The following is a 15,299-nucleotide window of genomic DNA, read 5'->3' as shown; positions in this document are numbered from 1 at the left end:
GCACAACCAATCCTGATGACCTTGGACGAGTTGATTAACCTCTCTGTGTTTCCGTGACGTTTTTCTTTTATATAACCATAGAATGACATTTATTTCACAGGGAGAAATAAAATATTTAGGACATAGTACAGGCTCAAAAACACATTTTTCTAAATTTCCTCTCCATTACTCTGCAAATGTAAACATAATGAAAGGTGAAGCTAGGCAAAAAAAAAAAAAAAAAAAAACCAAACAAAAAAAACAAGGGTCAGGTTTTTGTGATGGGGCAATGGGTTTTATGGAGACATATGACAATGAAAGTCAAGAGAGTTCCCCCCTTATTAATTGGCATAAAGATGTTGTACCAAGAAATGGGTTCCATTATATGCTTCTGCTTACACATTGCAGTTTCACCAATGTCCACACACTTCCCTCACCACTCTTTTCTCTTCTTCCCCAACTTTCTGAAGCCTTCTCTGCCCCAGTGTAACCTCGTCTGCTTTCATGTCTCATGATAAACTGTAGTCTTTATCTTTCTAAATGTTGTTCATCCCACGTAACATCATGATCCATTCATTTTCCTGCAAATTATGCAATTTCCTTCCTTGTCATAGCTGCGTGTAAGTCTCCTGTGTGTGTGTGTGCCCTCATTTTATTTATCTACTTGTCTGTCAATGGGCACTTAGGTAGATTCTGTAACTTGGCTATTGCGAATGGTGCTACATGACATACAGATGTGCTGGAATCTCTGTGGCTGGGCTAAATGTTTTCATCCCACCCAAGTTGAGCCTGTATTTCTCTGTAGAATGGGCACAAGACTATCTACTCCCAAAGAGCTAATTCGAGTGTGACAGGATAAAATTGCAGGCATAGGAGAAAATGAGAAACTGCTTTTCTTTTTCCCCAGCCTGTCAAAGAGTCTTATAATTGCCTGATCAGTAATCGGCAGCCTTATTATCTTTGCTGCTGCTGATCTTTGGGTCCAGTCTAGCTGGGCTAAGTTTGACACAGCCCCACGGCTGCTGAGTCACAGCCTGCTCTGCCTCGTTGCCTAGGAGTACTTTGGTCCCTACAGTAAAAAAAAAAAAAAAAAAAAAAAAAAAAAAAAAAAAAAAAAAAAAAAAAGTGCATCCCTCAGGTTTCTAGCAGTGCTGAGAATTCCCCCTTGGCCCTCTAGAGAGCGCTCTAGAGAGCGCTATGTGCCTTACCCACTGGTGTCCAGTAGCCTGCCCCACTATGACATAGAGGTTCTGAATACACTGTTTCTTAGGTAAAGGGTACGCTTTCATTCTTTGCTTTCAGGCACAGAATAGAAATATGCTAACAACAGTCCTGAACATCTAAACGAGTCTTTATTTCCCTCTCAAAGCCACCACACACAGAGCCCTCTGGCTCACACTCTTGACCAATCTCAGGCCCTACCCTGCCTGGGCATTGTATGGAAATGCTACCTTATGACCATGCACTGATACAAAATATCTGATGTTTTTTAAAAAGTAAGCCTTGATTGAGTTGTTCATTGACACAGCATATTTAACTTTTCTATAGATTCATAAAATCCTAATGACCGTGAGAGGTAGCATTACTGGAGTGGGAGGGGCTATTATATAAATGAAGAACAACTGGACCACTCTGCTATGATTTTTAGCTCGTTGTTGCTGAGCTACTGGATTCAGGCAGAATGAATGTGAGGATGCATACTGATTTGGGTGCTGTCCCTATGAGATCTGCGGCGCCACCTGATGCTAGGATAGATGAGCCCTCCTTCCTTGACTGTACCTTCACGGAAGAAAAGGGCACAATGGGGAGTGGTTGAGGTTTGACATTTATTGGCTTTTTGCTTTAAGAATGAAAGCCAAACAAGATTCCGTTTGCCACAGCAGAAGCGGATTAAGATCAAGGAGCCAGACCAAAGCCCTAAGAATATTTTCATCTTATTATAATTTCGTGCTTCTAAAAATCCCTTTCCACCTACCTCCATGGCCACAGAGAAAGACCTTCAGACATAAAGGGCTTACACACTAGCCCTCCTGGGGTTTGGAGAAGCTGGTTAGCACCGGGTGGCCAGGCTCAGGTGTTGTAAGGGTAGTTAATGTCAGGGTAGTTTCTGAGGAAGAGGGTGGAGATAGTGTTTTGGGAAGAGCCTGCTTCTGAGGAAGATGGGAAGCCCTGGGGGCTGACCAGCTTGAGATAATGCATGGAAGATTCGAGCCAAAGTCTCTCTCACTGTGGCCAACTTAGTAAGTCCTTAGTCTTCACAGGAATATCGAGCTTATAATTACCAGATCGGCAATTGGCAATTTTATTAGCTCTGTTGCTTTGACCCTCTGGTCCAGTCCACTTGGGCCTAGAAGAGGAATCATGTAGGTCTTGCATGCCCATCCAGGGAGTCTTGGGGTCTTCATTTAAAAGCTGGCATCTGAGGCTGACTGGAGTAGCTTATTGGCAGAGCACTTGCCTAACACACATGAAGTTTTGGGTTAAATTCTCAAGACAGGAAGGAAAAAAAGGTAGGACTGAGCCAGGGGTTTCTCTCTCTCTCTCTCTCTCTCTCTCTCTCTCTCTCTCTCTCTCTCTCTCTCTCTCTCTCTCTCTCTTCTTTCATTCTTTTTAAAGAAATTTATTTATTTTTATATGTATGAGTGTTTGCCTACAGGCCTGTTTTTGCACCACATGTGTGCAGTACCAATAAAGGCCAGATGAGGGCATCAGATCCCCTAGAACTAGAGTTCCAATTCCAGTTATAGAAGGTTGTGAGAACTAAACTCACAATCCTTTTTGAGAGTAGTTGAGCCATCTCTCTAGATAGACCCTTGTTGTTGTTGTTGTTGTTGTTGTTGTTACAGGGTCTCATGTATCCCAGGCTAGCCTGGAATTAAATAGGTAGCTCTATATGATATTGTAATGAAGAATGACCCTGGACTCCCAATTCTCCTATGCCTACCTCTCAAGTCCCTGGAATATAGGTGGCATGCTCTGTCATTCATGATTTCATGTGCTATTAACTGTGGGACCTCAGGCTTCATGGTCTCAGTGTCTGAGCTTCATGTTCAGGGCCCAGCTTTCAAGGTAGTCAGATTGGTCCAGCATGAGAAGGTTGAGATTGTAATTTCAGGCTGGGGTAAGAAGGTAACAAACATTGCTCACCACAAAACAAACAGCATTAGCTGGGCTGTCCATCTATGGGAGGCATGTTGGTATACTAGAAACTCTGATTAAACTGCAAGTCTGCTGCGACCTTTTTATTCTCTCTGCTGATTGAGTTCTGCTTAAGTCACTGGAAGGAACGATTTCATTTCTAAGCATTTAGTCTCCCACTGGGAAAGTGTGAGCTGAGACATTTTTCCTTTGATCTCAACAGAGCTAGAATATGATCATGTTGGTGGATGGCACCTCCAGCGTCTATTCAGGAATTAACTCTACCGCTAATCCTGGCTCTGAGTTCTCAGGATTATTGAGCCTCGGCCTCTTTCCAGTTCCAATTTATTTCTGTAACCAATGAGACACACCGGTAAACCCTGTAAGACCGTATCAATTCAAACACTTGAGGTAACACTGGAAGTCATCTCCCCTGTATTCAGATGTGTCCTCTGCTAAGCTCATTGTCCCTGGAAACACTTCGCAAGAAGAGCATGGCAACGTTTCTTGCGACCTTTATCCCAGTATTTAAGCAGCTGAGCAGGCGTCTCCTTGTCTAGTTGAAATGTTGTTGCTTGGAATTCATTTTCTTGTGTTGTCCACTGAGGTCATGGGGAGCGGCTGCTGATGAGGTCATCAATAACAATCTCTCATGAACTTGGAAACAAACAAACAAGCAAACAAACAAACAATCCATTGTAGCCTTTCAGCTTCTTCTGTGTCATGAAAAACAACCCCAGATTTGCCTCAAAGTGTTCTTTTTTTTTTGTCTTTAGCCATCTTCTGGAAAGTCCTCTGAATTCCTGCAACTGTCTACATTGTTTCAAAGTTACAGTGAGCAGGAATTCAGACTTACGGCAAGGACAGTTTTGGAGACCAGATCAGTGACTTTTTATGTCCCCAAGCCATTTGGGGGTGACAAATGGAAGGAGTCCTTAGGAGCCTAGTTTGGAGCCTTCTGTCTTGAAGTGACTTTGAAATGTAAAGCTGGAGAATGCAAGGCACTGTGCTCCCTACAGTCTGCTCCCTTCTTGTTTGACCAGTTTTGGACATTTTTTTCTCCAGTGCATTTTAGAGTATTGCGCCTAAAGACCTTGAAATAACAGATATAATAACAGTAAAGTCGAGTGGCATTTGTTTCCCTGTGAGATGACTTTGTGCTCTGTGGGGAAGTTAAGGCGACAGCGAGAAGGGACTAAAGCGAGAGAAGGGGGAATACAATTCGCATTCCTAAAGCCTCCTTTGTGTGAGGTGCATGGTAGCTCCGTGGACAGACACATGAGTGTACAGTGCCTATTATTATGACAGAAAGGAACAAAATGGTTGAGATTGTCATATCAAGGGATTCCAGGGCACCAGAGAATCAGGGAAGGAGCATTCATTACAGGGACAGTTCTGAATTCAATCTGTATGGATATTTTAGTCAGAAAGAAACTGGCTCCTCGGAGTTCCAGTCTTGATAAGTTATGGGGAAACTTATCAGCAGAATGGCTTTATTCCTAAGTGAGAAAATAAATGTAACCATGGTGAAAATGAAGTTTAGACAGTATTTCAGGCAGAGGACTTAACAGTTCCTATCTAACACGTGGGCTCGTTGAACCTTCACAATACTGTAAACCACATACTCCATTTGGAAGAGGCAGAACCGTGGAGCCGAATCAATAAAACCATGGTGGGAATTATGGAGAGGTGGGTCTGCAGGACACAGAAGGGTATATGTAAAGAAGGTGCCAATAGGGCTTAGAGAATTAGGTCCCTAGTTTAGGTGGCCACGTGGGTATCCATTGAGGGCTAGGATGGGGACGTCATGATGACGGAGAAGGACACAAGGCTACTGGAATTGTTTCCATTGCTAGGGTTCCTAGCAGCAGATGAATGTGCAGTAAGTAAGAGAAATCACTGATTGTGTCAGGACATGGTTTGAGTCATCGAGAAATGTTGGCAAACTGCTTGGCCATTTGAGCCGTATGCTTGATAGAGATCAAGTCCTTCGTCCTTCTTCCAGCTGTGGCTCTATTCTCTCAGCTTTCATTTTCTTACCAAGGCTCCTGTCTCCTAAAAGCTGTTGCTCCTTGCCCCGGCTTTGCATGAGTATAGTGGGCCTCCTTTCCTGGCTCAAATTCCCCTGTGCATTACAACCTTGAAGCACCACCATCACCGTCAGCCTCTGCATCACTTTCTCTTTTTGGTGGCTTCCATGCCACCTTCTTTCCTCATAACTAGAGTCACCATCTTCAGGAACTTCTCATGGCTCTTCTATCTCCGTCTTGGTGTTGCTTCTCACTAGCTTTCAGTAATAACTCCTCCTCCTCTACAGCCCACATCTCTTTATCCCCTGCCACATCCAGTCTCTCCCTCTCCTTTAGTACAAGGACAAGTGACTGCAGAATCTGCACACTGGGTGGCTTTTTGTGACTTTGAGTTTGACTCTGAATGTCATTGTGAATGAAGGCAATTATGTGAGGTCACAGTTGTGGACCATTATGTGGGTTCCCTGGGTAGAAGAAGGTTGTTGTGGGAACAAATACTTTAAAGCTAAAGGAACCTCTCATCAGCATTAATTTTAAAGAACCGGTAAAGCGTACTGAGACGTTATCCAGATGTTGTAAATTGAAAAATCTGAACTTTCTGTGAAGAAGGGATCAATTACATTTTTAGGTAACCAAGAAATTAGGATTTTCAATACTACACTTCATACCCTTCCATCTGTGTGTGAGGAAGGAGATGACAGTATTAAGGAAAATAAGCTAGAACAGTTGTATACGATGTGACGCGCATTTTATTTCACTTACATATTTGTGCTTGGGCAATATCTAGGAATGTTGTTGAAAGTAAGAACGTGGTTATCTCTGGGAGATTGAATTGAGTTTTATAACTGCATTTGCTAATTTGTAGACTATGATTGATTAACACGGAGCATGCAATTACTACAAACCAAGTTGTGAGAGGACAGGTGTGCATGCGGAGCAGTGCAGACAGGAAGCATGGGCGCACGGGAGAACGTGCTGTTCTGCCTGCACTAGATAGTGTTTGCAAAGCCCATTTCTTTTTTTAAAAAATTATTTTATTTTTATTAAGTTTTGCTTAAATATAAAATGGCTTCATGTGACATTATTGTATATATAATTATACATGCTATACATGACATATTACATATACTGTCTTACTTTCCTTTTGTTTCTGTGGTAAAGCATCCGGAGGAAAGGGTTTATTTTGTCTTACATTTCCAGGTCACAATTCATCACTGAGAGAAGTTAGGGTGAGGAACTCAACCAGGAACTGAAGCAGAAACCACAGAGGAATCAGCTTGCTGGATAAAATTCAGCTAGCTTTTATATACAGCCCAACTGCCTAGGGATGGCACCACCCACGGTGGACTTGGCCCTCCTCTATCAGTTAGCTATCAAAAAACAAATGCCCACAGATATGACCTGGGCAATATTTTTTAGCTGAGGTTCCCTCTACTCAGGTGACTCTAGGGTGTGTCAAGTTGACAATAAACATTACCCAAGGTGACCATTGTGCTTTGCTCTAACTCTTCTTGGCCTCTCCATCCCCCTGTCTTCCTCTTTCTCTTCCACTCTCCCTCTCTCGCACTTCTCTATCTCATTCTTGTTAGCAGCCTCTTTCTCCCCTACAAATAGCCTCCTTCCTATTCTGCTTTCATGATACATCTATTCCATCACCCATTTTCTGTCTTCCGTCTTTATAGACATAAAATTGCTTAAAGAAAAGCCTACTCATTGATAAAATATCTTCCTAAAATGTCTGTCCAGTTAGAAATTTATTGAGGTAATAAGCACACATTCCCAGGTCCACAACAGTTGTCAGTGATTCCCAGAATATTTTAGCTCACTTGGCATCTTTGAACACATTAGGAAAAAAGCATTGATTCTTCACAGCGCCTTATTGCCAGGTGTGGGAAATTACCGTAATGAAAAGACTGTGGTGGCCTTCGCATTGTGGTGCATGAGCCTGCATGCAAATAAGATGACAAGCAAATCTCTTTCCTCCTAGGTGAATTGAGACCTTAATGCTAAGGGATGGAGTCTTGCTGGCTGCATACATACTTACTTGCATGGTAGGGAGAGAGCAGATGATGTCAATGATGTCTGACGGAACTATGAACCCTGGAATTGGGGGCTGCTAGAAACAACACTAACGCTTCAAAGGAAGGAAGAAGACAGAGACTCAATAGAAAGCTGACCCCAAAGCAGCATCTCACGCTCTTAATGCTGACTGAGGCATCCTGTACCGAGGAGCTCCCTGAAGAGTTGCCCTGTCACTCTTCTAGGGTCCCTCCTCATGCGGCCTTTGGAAGTGAAGCTAAATCCCTGATTATAATGGAGTTGCCACCCAGGGATGGATTGCTTTGCACTAATTGTGTGTGGCCCCCCATGGAGGACAGATTAATGGGATCTGCTCTTGTGTTCAAATCATAATGCTCATTGAACAGCTGTGCTTCCTGCATTAGTCCACAGCCACTTGTGATAATTTCAAGCCTGGATCTTTCCATCTATCATGGATGCAGTGACACTTCCCGACTTACTGAAATGAGGAGCCGGAGGGCCAGTCGGGAAACCCATAGATCTCCGAACAAACAGATGCCACAAGTCTGCTCTGGCTTTTTGGTTCTGTTACTAAGTGCTCCTTGGATCTGGGCCACACATCACATTATCAAATAAAAGCAACACCTTGAGATCTCTTGTAGGGGAATATCCTTAACCTTAAAACTAGTAAAATTGTAGACATTTTAGTGGTTATTATACTCAGCCGTGGCTGGGGAGAGATTAGACAAAGGGCTTATGGGAAATATTTCCCAAGAATGATAATGGAGAAACTCTTATGTACGTGAAAGAGGTCCATGAATTATAAAACACCCATTACATAAATTTTAATTAATGTGAATACTAATTTGAAGATTACTAAGGTAATATGATTGCTGAGATTATTTAACTTAAAAAAGTAATGTTCTTGGACTTTGAAGCAACCAGCATTAGCTTCTGTAGAAAAGACTCAACTTACTTGGAAGAGGGATGGCATATAAGGGGTTGCTTAAGGATTTTTCAGGGAGCTTTCAATGATTCCTCCCTCCTCCTTCTGAGCCTCTGCTTTGGTTTGCCTTTGTCTGACATTCAGAGATCGTGAACTGATGATACAGGAGGCATGAACTGATCATGGCTGTGTGCCAGTGCCTGCCCAGATCACAGTGCTGAGCCACCCCTCACCACTCACCTCTGTTGGGTGCGGCTAAGCTTCTTGAAGTTGCCTAGTCTCTACCATCAAATAGAACCTTCCATTGCAATCTGAGTGTCTGGGTGGAGTGGGGAGGAGCAATGGAAGACTCTTGATAGGGACAAATGGTGGGGCATTTATCATTTTGAATGAACTCTGAAGGTTCCCTTGGACACAAGTTCCCTTGTAAAGATTTATCCATCCACTCAAGTTGATTGCCCATTATGTGGTGGTTCTTGTAGAAAGAGTCCACAGGCAGATTACACAGGCCAAGAAGAGAAGGATGCCGTTTGGCTTCCTTAAAATATCCATCATTTCCTGATCATGGTAGAGCACGCCTCCAATCCCAGCACTCATGAGGCAGAGGCAGGCAGGTCTCTATGACTTGGAGGCCAGCCTGGCCTACATAGTGAGTTCCAGACTAGCTGGAGCTACCTAGTGGGAACTATCTGAAAAAAAACTTTAAAATAATCCTACTCATGGGGGACCTTCCCCATCTTGGGGGAAAGGGGATGTGAGAGTAGGACTGGGAGGAGAAGGAGGAGGGGGCTACAGCTGGGATCAAGATGTAAACTGAATGAATGAAAAAAGGTCTATCAGTTTTCCACTCAAAATCTGGCAAATAAACACAATCCAAGTGAGACCCAGTATACTTACTACACACATGATAAAAACTGTTAAAAAGTTCTAGTGTTCTAACCTTTCCACCCCATGCTCCTGACATGCATAGTGTTTCATTGTTTTCAACTCCTCTGCTATTCAAAGGAGGAGTTTGCCTCATTAGAAGAAATTTCTCTGAAAGTTAAAAACATGCCCCCATAAAAAGGAAAAGGAATGGAAGGAAAGGTAAAGAAAGGGAAGGGAAGGGAAGGGAAGGGAAGGGAAGGGAAGGGAAGGGAAGGGAAGGGAAGGGAAGGGAAGGGAAGGGAAGGGAAGGGAAGGGAAGGGAAGGGAAGGGAAGGAAAAGAGAGAAGAAGAGGAAGAGGAAGAGGAAGAAGAAGAAGAAGAAGAAGAAGAAGAAGAAGAAGAAGAAGAGGAAGAGGAAGAGGAAGAGGAAGAGGAAGAGGAAGAGGAAGAGGAAGAGGAAGAGGAAGAGGAAGAGGAAGAGGAAGAGGAAGAGGAGGAAGAAGAAGAAGAAGAAGAAGAAGAAGAAGAAGAAGAAGAAGAAGAAGAAGAAGAAGAAGAAGAAGAAGAAGAAGAAGAAGAAGAAGAAGAAAAGAGGACTGCCTTGTAAGGGTGTGACGTCACTAATTTTGTTCGAGTGTGCCTACCTCCAGTGTAATGTCTTCTACCAAATACTGATTTGGACCCCCAAAGTTTTCCTTTCTATCAGATAGGGTGTTTCTCTCCTCCTCTGTGGCGCTGAGGGAGCTACTTTTTATTATATTGATCCTTCTTCTGTAGGCTTGAAGGAGACATAGTTCCTTTGCCACCCCAGTCATTCTTAAGATCCCCACTTAAACACCTTGTATGTGTTCACTCCTGTCAGTCCCCTGCAGATTGCTGATGGTTTCAGACCCACCTGGACTAGAATCGTCAGTGCTACTCAGTCTGGTTGATGTAGAAGACCCAAGTGCTCTAGTAGTACTTGTTTATTAATTTCTTATACTGCAGGTAGTGCCGTGTTGCTTTGTCCATATCATAATTCTGCACTGTTATCAGGTAGACATGAGCTGATACACATTCATACCCCATCATTCTCCATCACTCTTTCACTCTTACCCTCTCAGTGACCTTGAATATGCTGTGTAGCCAAGGCTGACCTAGAACTCCTGATCCTTCTACCTCCATCTCCCAAGTGCTGGGAAGGCAGATACACAGCAGAGTACCACAAGTGGTAAGCTCATTTCTTTCTGTCAGTACTGGCTTCATGTTATTTTATGCAAACCCATTGGCTAATTACATCAAAGGGACAATGTATTACCATTGCTGAAGGTACTCTTACCACAACCAGAGTAAGCCAACTAAAAAAAAAAAACATGGTACTGATTCCATTTTAAGAGCTAGAAACAAGTGTGACAGTGTGGCACATGCCTGCTATCCTTGACCTCAGGAAGAAGAGGGTGGATGGTGGAAAGCACAATTCTAGCCTGGGCTACACAGCGAGGCTCTGTTTTTAAATGAAAGCCCATGGACAGAAAACAGCAGCAACACATTTTGAGCAGAAAAACAGCTCCCATCCACCACGCTAACACTGGGCTTTTATTCTGTTCTCGTCTCTGACCCTTGTTCTTGGTTTTGTGCACCCACTATCATTAGGCATCCAGTTTGTTATGCTATTATTTTAATTTTTCAATTCTTAAGTTTTAGCATGACAGCAATGAGAATTTACTTTGGGCTGTTACAACTTGTATACACACTAGTTATATAAATTATTTTTAAGTTGTTAGAACTACACACTCATTATATAAGTTATTTTTGCATCATTGTAACAAAACATCTGAGGCTGGTTAACTTTATAAAGAGAGAAGTTTTATTAGTTCTGGAGACTCAGGAGCCAGCATCTGTTGGTTGTCTGTTGCTGACAGAATCCCACTATAGCAAGGGCAACATTTTGATGGATGGGTTTTTTTCCACCTTTTACATATTACAATAATCATTTTTATTTGCTTGTCATATTCTATACAAATGATTAATACAAATATTTGGTTCTTAAGATATTTTTCAAGATGGAAAACTAGTACATATATGTTGCACACTATGTCATTTGTTTGGTTGGTATACATTTAAGAATATGTAAATTTTTATTACACAGAGAGAGTAGTCTTACATTTTGGAATATTTCCTCCCAGGCTTTGAAAATGTGTTTAGATATATTTTGTTTACACAGACACAGGGGGATCATTTCACCACATGCAGAACTGAAATTATTCTCTCAAAAAACACCACCTTTGGTTAATATTTGTATGTTCCCACAAGAGAAAGTAATTTTAGACTTTCTTTGCTGTCTTGCTTTTCCATGGGAACTCCTCTTAAGATGTGTTTGTGATCTCCACAAGCTGAGAAATTGCAGGGCTTTGGAGACATCCCTGAATGTGAAACAGTTCCTGCATGTGGCAGTCCAACGGGAGGGAATGGCAGGCGCACACTTGCTTCTGCCGCATGTGTAATATGCTCATCAGCTTGTAAGCCATGGAGCAGAGCCCAGCAGTGATGTGGGAGGTGACTCCAGCTGAACGCCGGGGTTGGCAGGGTGCTATTTGTGCAGCCCTGTCACATCTGAATAATGCCTCTTTAGGAATGCTACCTACCTAATGGGGAAGAATGGGAAAGGTCTATTTATCATCCTACCCGTGAGATACAAAGGTGTCATCTCTAGCCTTGCCGAGCCTTATATACTTCTGTGATAGGCTGGGGAGAGGGGCCGAGTTTCCAAAGCCATGCACATCATCTATCAAGAAGTGCATCTCTCCTTTTTTTAATTTTATTTTTTATTAGGTATTTTCTTCATTTACATTTCCAATGCTATCCCAAAAGTCCCCCATACCCTCCCCCCCAACTCCCCTACTCACTCACTCCCACTTCTTGGCCCTGGCGTTCCCCTGTACTGAGGCATATAAAGTTTGCAAGTCCAATGGGCCTCTCTTTCCAATGATGGCCGGCTAGGCCATCTTCTGATACATATGCAGCTAGAGACACGAGCTCCGGGGTACTGGTTAGTTCATATCGTTGTTCCACCTATAGGATTGCAGACCCCTTTAGCTCCTTGGGTGCTTTCTCTAGCTCCTCCATTGGGGGCCCTGTGATGCATCCATTAGCTGACTGTGAGCATCCACTTCTGTGTTTGCTAGACCCCTGCATAGTCTCACAAGAGACAGCTATATCTGGGTCCTTTCAGCAAAATCTTGCTAGTGTATGCAATGGTGTCAGCGTTTGGAGGCTGATTATGGGATGGATCCCCGGGTATGACAGTCTCTAGATGGTCCATCCTTTCGTCTCAGCTCCAAACTTTGTCTCTGTAACTCCTTCCATGGGTGTTTTGTTCCCAATTCTAAGAAGGGGCAAAGTGTCCACACTTTGATCTTTGTTCTTCTTGAGTTTCATGTGTTTTGCAAATTGTATCTTGTATCTTGGGTATTCTAAGTTTCTGGGCTAATATCCACTTATCAGTGAGTACATATCATGTGAGTTCTTTTGTGATTGGGTTACCTCACTCAAGATGATGCCCTCCAGGTCCTTCCATTTGCCTAGGAATTTCATAAATTCATTCTTTTTAATAGCTGAGTAGTACTCCATTGTGTAAATGTACCACATTTTCTGTATCCATTCCTCTGTTAAGGGGCATCTGGGTTCTTTCCAGCTTCTGGCTATTACAAATAAGGCTGCAGGTTGCTACTCTTTAATAGCTGAGTAGTACTCCATTGTGTAAATGTACCACATTTTCTGTATCCATTCCTCTGTTAAGGGGCATCTGGGTTCTTTCCAGCTTCTGGCTATTACAAATAAGGCTGCAGGTTGCTACTCTCTATCTACATGGTGAGGTCATGGAGCTGAAGAAACACCACTGTCTTTCTTTTCTAAGGTGAGAGGTTTGTTTGTTGTTTTTTTTTCTTTATTAAATGAAATTCCTTAAATTCAACTCAAGTGCAGAAAATAGTCAGAAGATATTATAGTTCTACTGCGCAGGCTAAGTGTTCTTAATTTTGGCTATTGTCACTGCAGAACTCTTGAGCAGTTTTGCCAGGTACACTGGCCCCTAAGTACAATCTTAGAACAACCTTAGGTGAGGATTGTGGAGGCTGGACGCTCTATCCAGTCTTTCCACCCTGTTTCTCATTTTCAGAAGGTTACAGCTGCAGGAGCTGAATCCCCCTCTAGCAACTGTAGCACCCATGGGAGGGAGAACAAAGGTTAAAAACAGAAGGGGATATGAAATCAGGTATTGCCCTAAGTTACTAGGAGACAAGAGAGAAACGGGGGTAGAATGTGGCTCAGCTCGATGCTAATTGCACCATCTGTGAGTGTGTCAGGAATGCCGATAGACTCAATAGACTGAGCTATTTTTTTTTTCATCGCATTTAGAGACAAGCTGCTTCCTGAATTGGATAGATTTTAAGGTTATGCTTGCAGATTTCCAAAGTGAACATTGAGGCTTTTCCCATTCTTCGCCTGTCTCCTGGGCTGTGTAACTCATGGTAACTGGGAATTTACATCTTTGGAGCAACTTTGCTTGCTGATTTGTCTCCATAGCATTTAGGTGGGAAATAAGGCTCATCAACCCGGGGCCCTGATTTTCTAACATCTCATCACTCAAGGACTTATTATCCACTTTGTGAGGTTGCTGGGTCTCTTGCTTTGCACTCTTTCACCTTCTCCTGGATCTGGGTCATTTTCCTGCTTGTTAGGGCTTCCACCATCGGGTGAGGATGAGGACTGAGAACAGCCAAAGCATTTGATTCATGATAGATCTACAAGGGCTGAGAGAGGGAGAAACCTGAACCCTTGCATACAGTCTGGTGGGTGGGATCTGCCAATTCGGGTTTGATGCCCTGCCTGTCCCCATTGCTGCTGAAAATGAAGAGTTGACTTTGTGGAAAACAGGATAGAAATGGACTGCCAAATGCAGGGATCTTGCAGTGAGCCGTAGCTTCAGCACGTTCCTGTAATGTGATACAGTAATGAGAGGGAGTCCAAGTCCATCTGAATTCACTGAAGTATCAAATTGGTGTGCAAGCCTTCTTGCCATTCACATAGGTCAGGCACATAGTAAAATGGACGCAAATTCAATGAGGGTGTGAATGTGGTAAAGCTGGACTTTAGGGTCACCTGAGGCAATCTTCAAATCACAGGCACAGCACTTCCATGTAACAAAACTTGAAAGGAAGCAGGGTGCAGACTTGGGCAAAATTTCCTAAGATAATCATCAAATGACCTCATCCACTGAGCAAAGGAGATGGCTGGGATCTTGTGATCTTGAGAGGTCTCAGTGAAAGCAACTCAAACCCTTCAATGAGAGTCCCCAGACGTAAAGACACCCAAATTCTCCAACCTGAAATCAATGGGTTCCCAAGGTGATTGCACCATGGCTTGTTGGAGCTCGTTCTCACGGACCATTTTCCCATTCTTACCAGCAGCACCTTCAAACATGCCTGTGACTCTGCTGGCTACCTCTTGCTTGGTATAAGCACACCGCTTTCTTGCTAGACCCACCAGCATTCCTTCCTCTTCTGCCTGTCTTTGGAAGGTCCAGTCAGTTCACCATGATCATAAAGCCCAAAGTCAGACGTAGTTAAAGGAAGGAAGAACATAAACTCTAGGGGCCCCACCCTGAGCACTGCCTGCAGACCTCAGAGCTATGCTCCTTCTCCTTTGTCAGGATGTGGAGACATTTTAAATCCGGCCCACTTCACACTCTGAATCCTTCTGTCTGGTTCACAATGGACCCTGAATGAGACTGTCCTCCAAAATTCAATCAACCTCCACCATTGTGGCTGAGACTCACATCTTTTTTTTTTCCTTATCTGGACCGTGAGCCCCTTCGCTTGTCTTTATTCCAGGCATTATTTTCTTCACAATAAAAAATTAATTAGAAAATTAATTGGATCACTTATCATCCCTGTTTGAAAACTTTTCTTAGATTCTTATTAATATAGGGTCACAGCACCATATTCAAGACCATTGCAAAGGGCTCGCTGTCTTTGCAGCCTTAGCTCTCCACCTCTGTACTTCTGTCTTCCACCCCACTCAGCAACTACAGCTTCATCCTTGCCACAGAATCCATCATACTCTGGGCAGTTCATGCCTGCCTTCCCTGGCAGAAACTCTTCCTATTCTATGACCCAGCTAAAAGAGTCCCATGCCCTTCTTGCCAACACTACACCCTCCCCTTTTTAAACTATCTGAATAGGTTTTGTTGTTGTTTTGATACGCTGTTTCATTCTGTTCCTTTTGCCTCAGCCTGGGCTTAGAGGTATGGGCCAACATAGCCAGTTTCTGCTGCACAGTGT

At 43.2% G+C, this 15,299-nt stretch overlaps 1 protein-coding gene and 1 long non-coding RNA gene across 8 annotated transcripts in view; one reads left to right on the top strand and one right to left on the bottom strand.

Moving 5' to 3' along the window:
• Positions 1 to 15,299, top strand: part of Grin2b (glutamate receptor, ionotropic, NMDA2B (epsilon 2)) — a 460,395-nt gene that overhangs the window by 296,091 nt on the left and 149,005 nt on the right. The window lies entirely within an intron of this gene.
• Positions 1 to 15,299, bottom strand: part of Gm14330 — a 33,651-nt gene that overhangs the window by 8,485 nt on the left and 9,867 nt on the right. The gene's annotated exons all lie outside the window — the stretch shown is intronic.

The sequence above is a fragment of the Mus musculus genome, chromosome 6 (genome assembly GCF_000001635.26).
Source record: "Mus musculus strain C57BL/6J chromosome 6, GRCm38.p6 C57BL/6J".
NCBI lineage: Eukaryota > Metazoa > Chordata > Mammalia > Rodentia > Muridae > Mus > Mus musculus.
The sequence above is the reverse complement of the archived record's forward strand: the minus strand, read 5'-3'. Positions and strand labels throughout refer to the sequence as shown.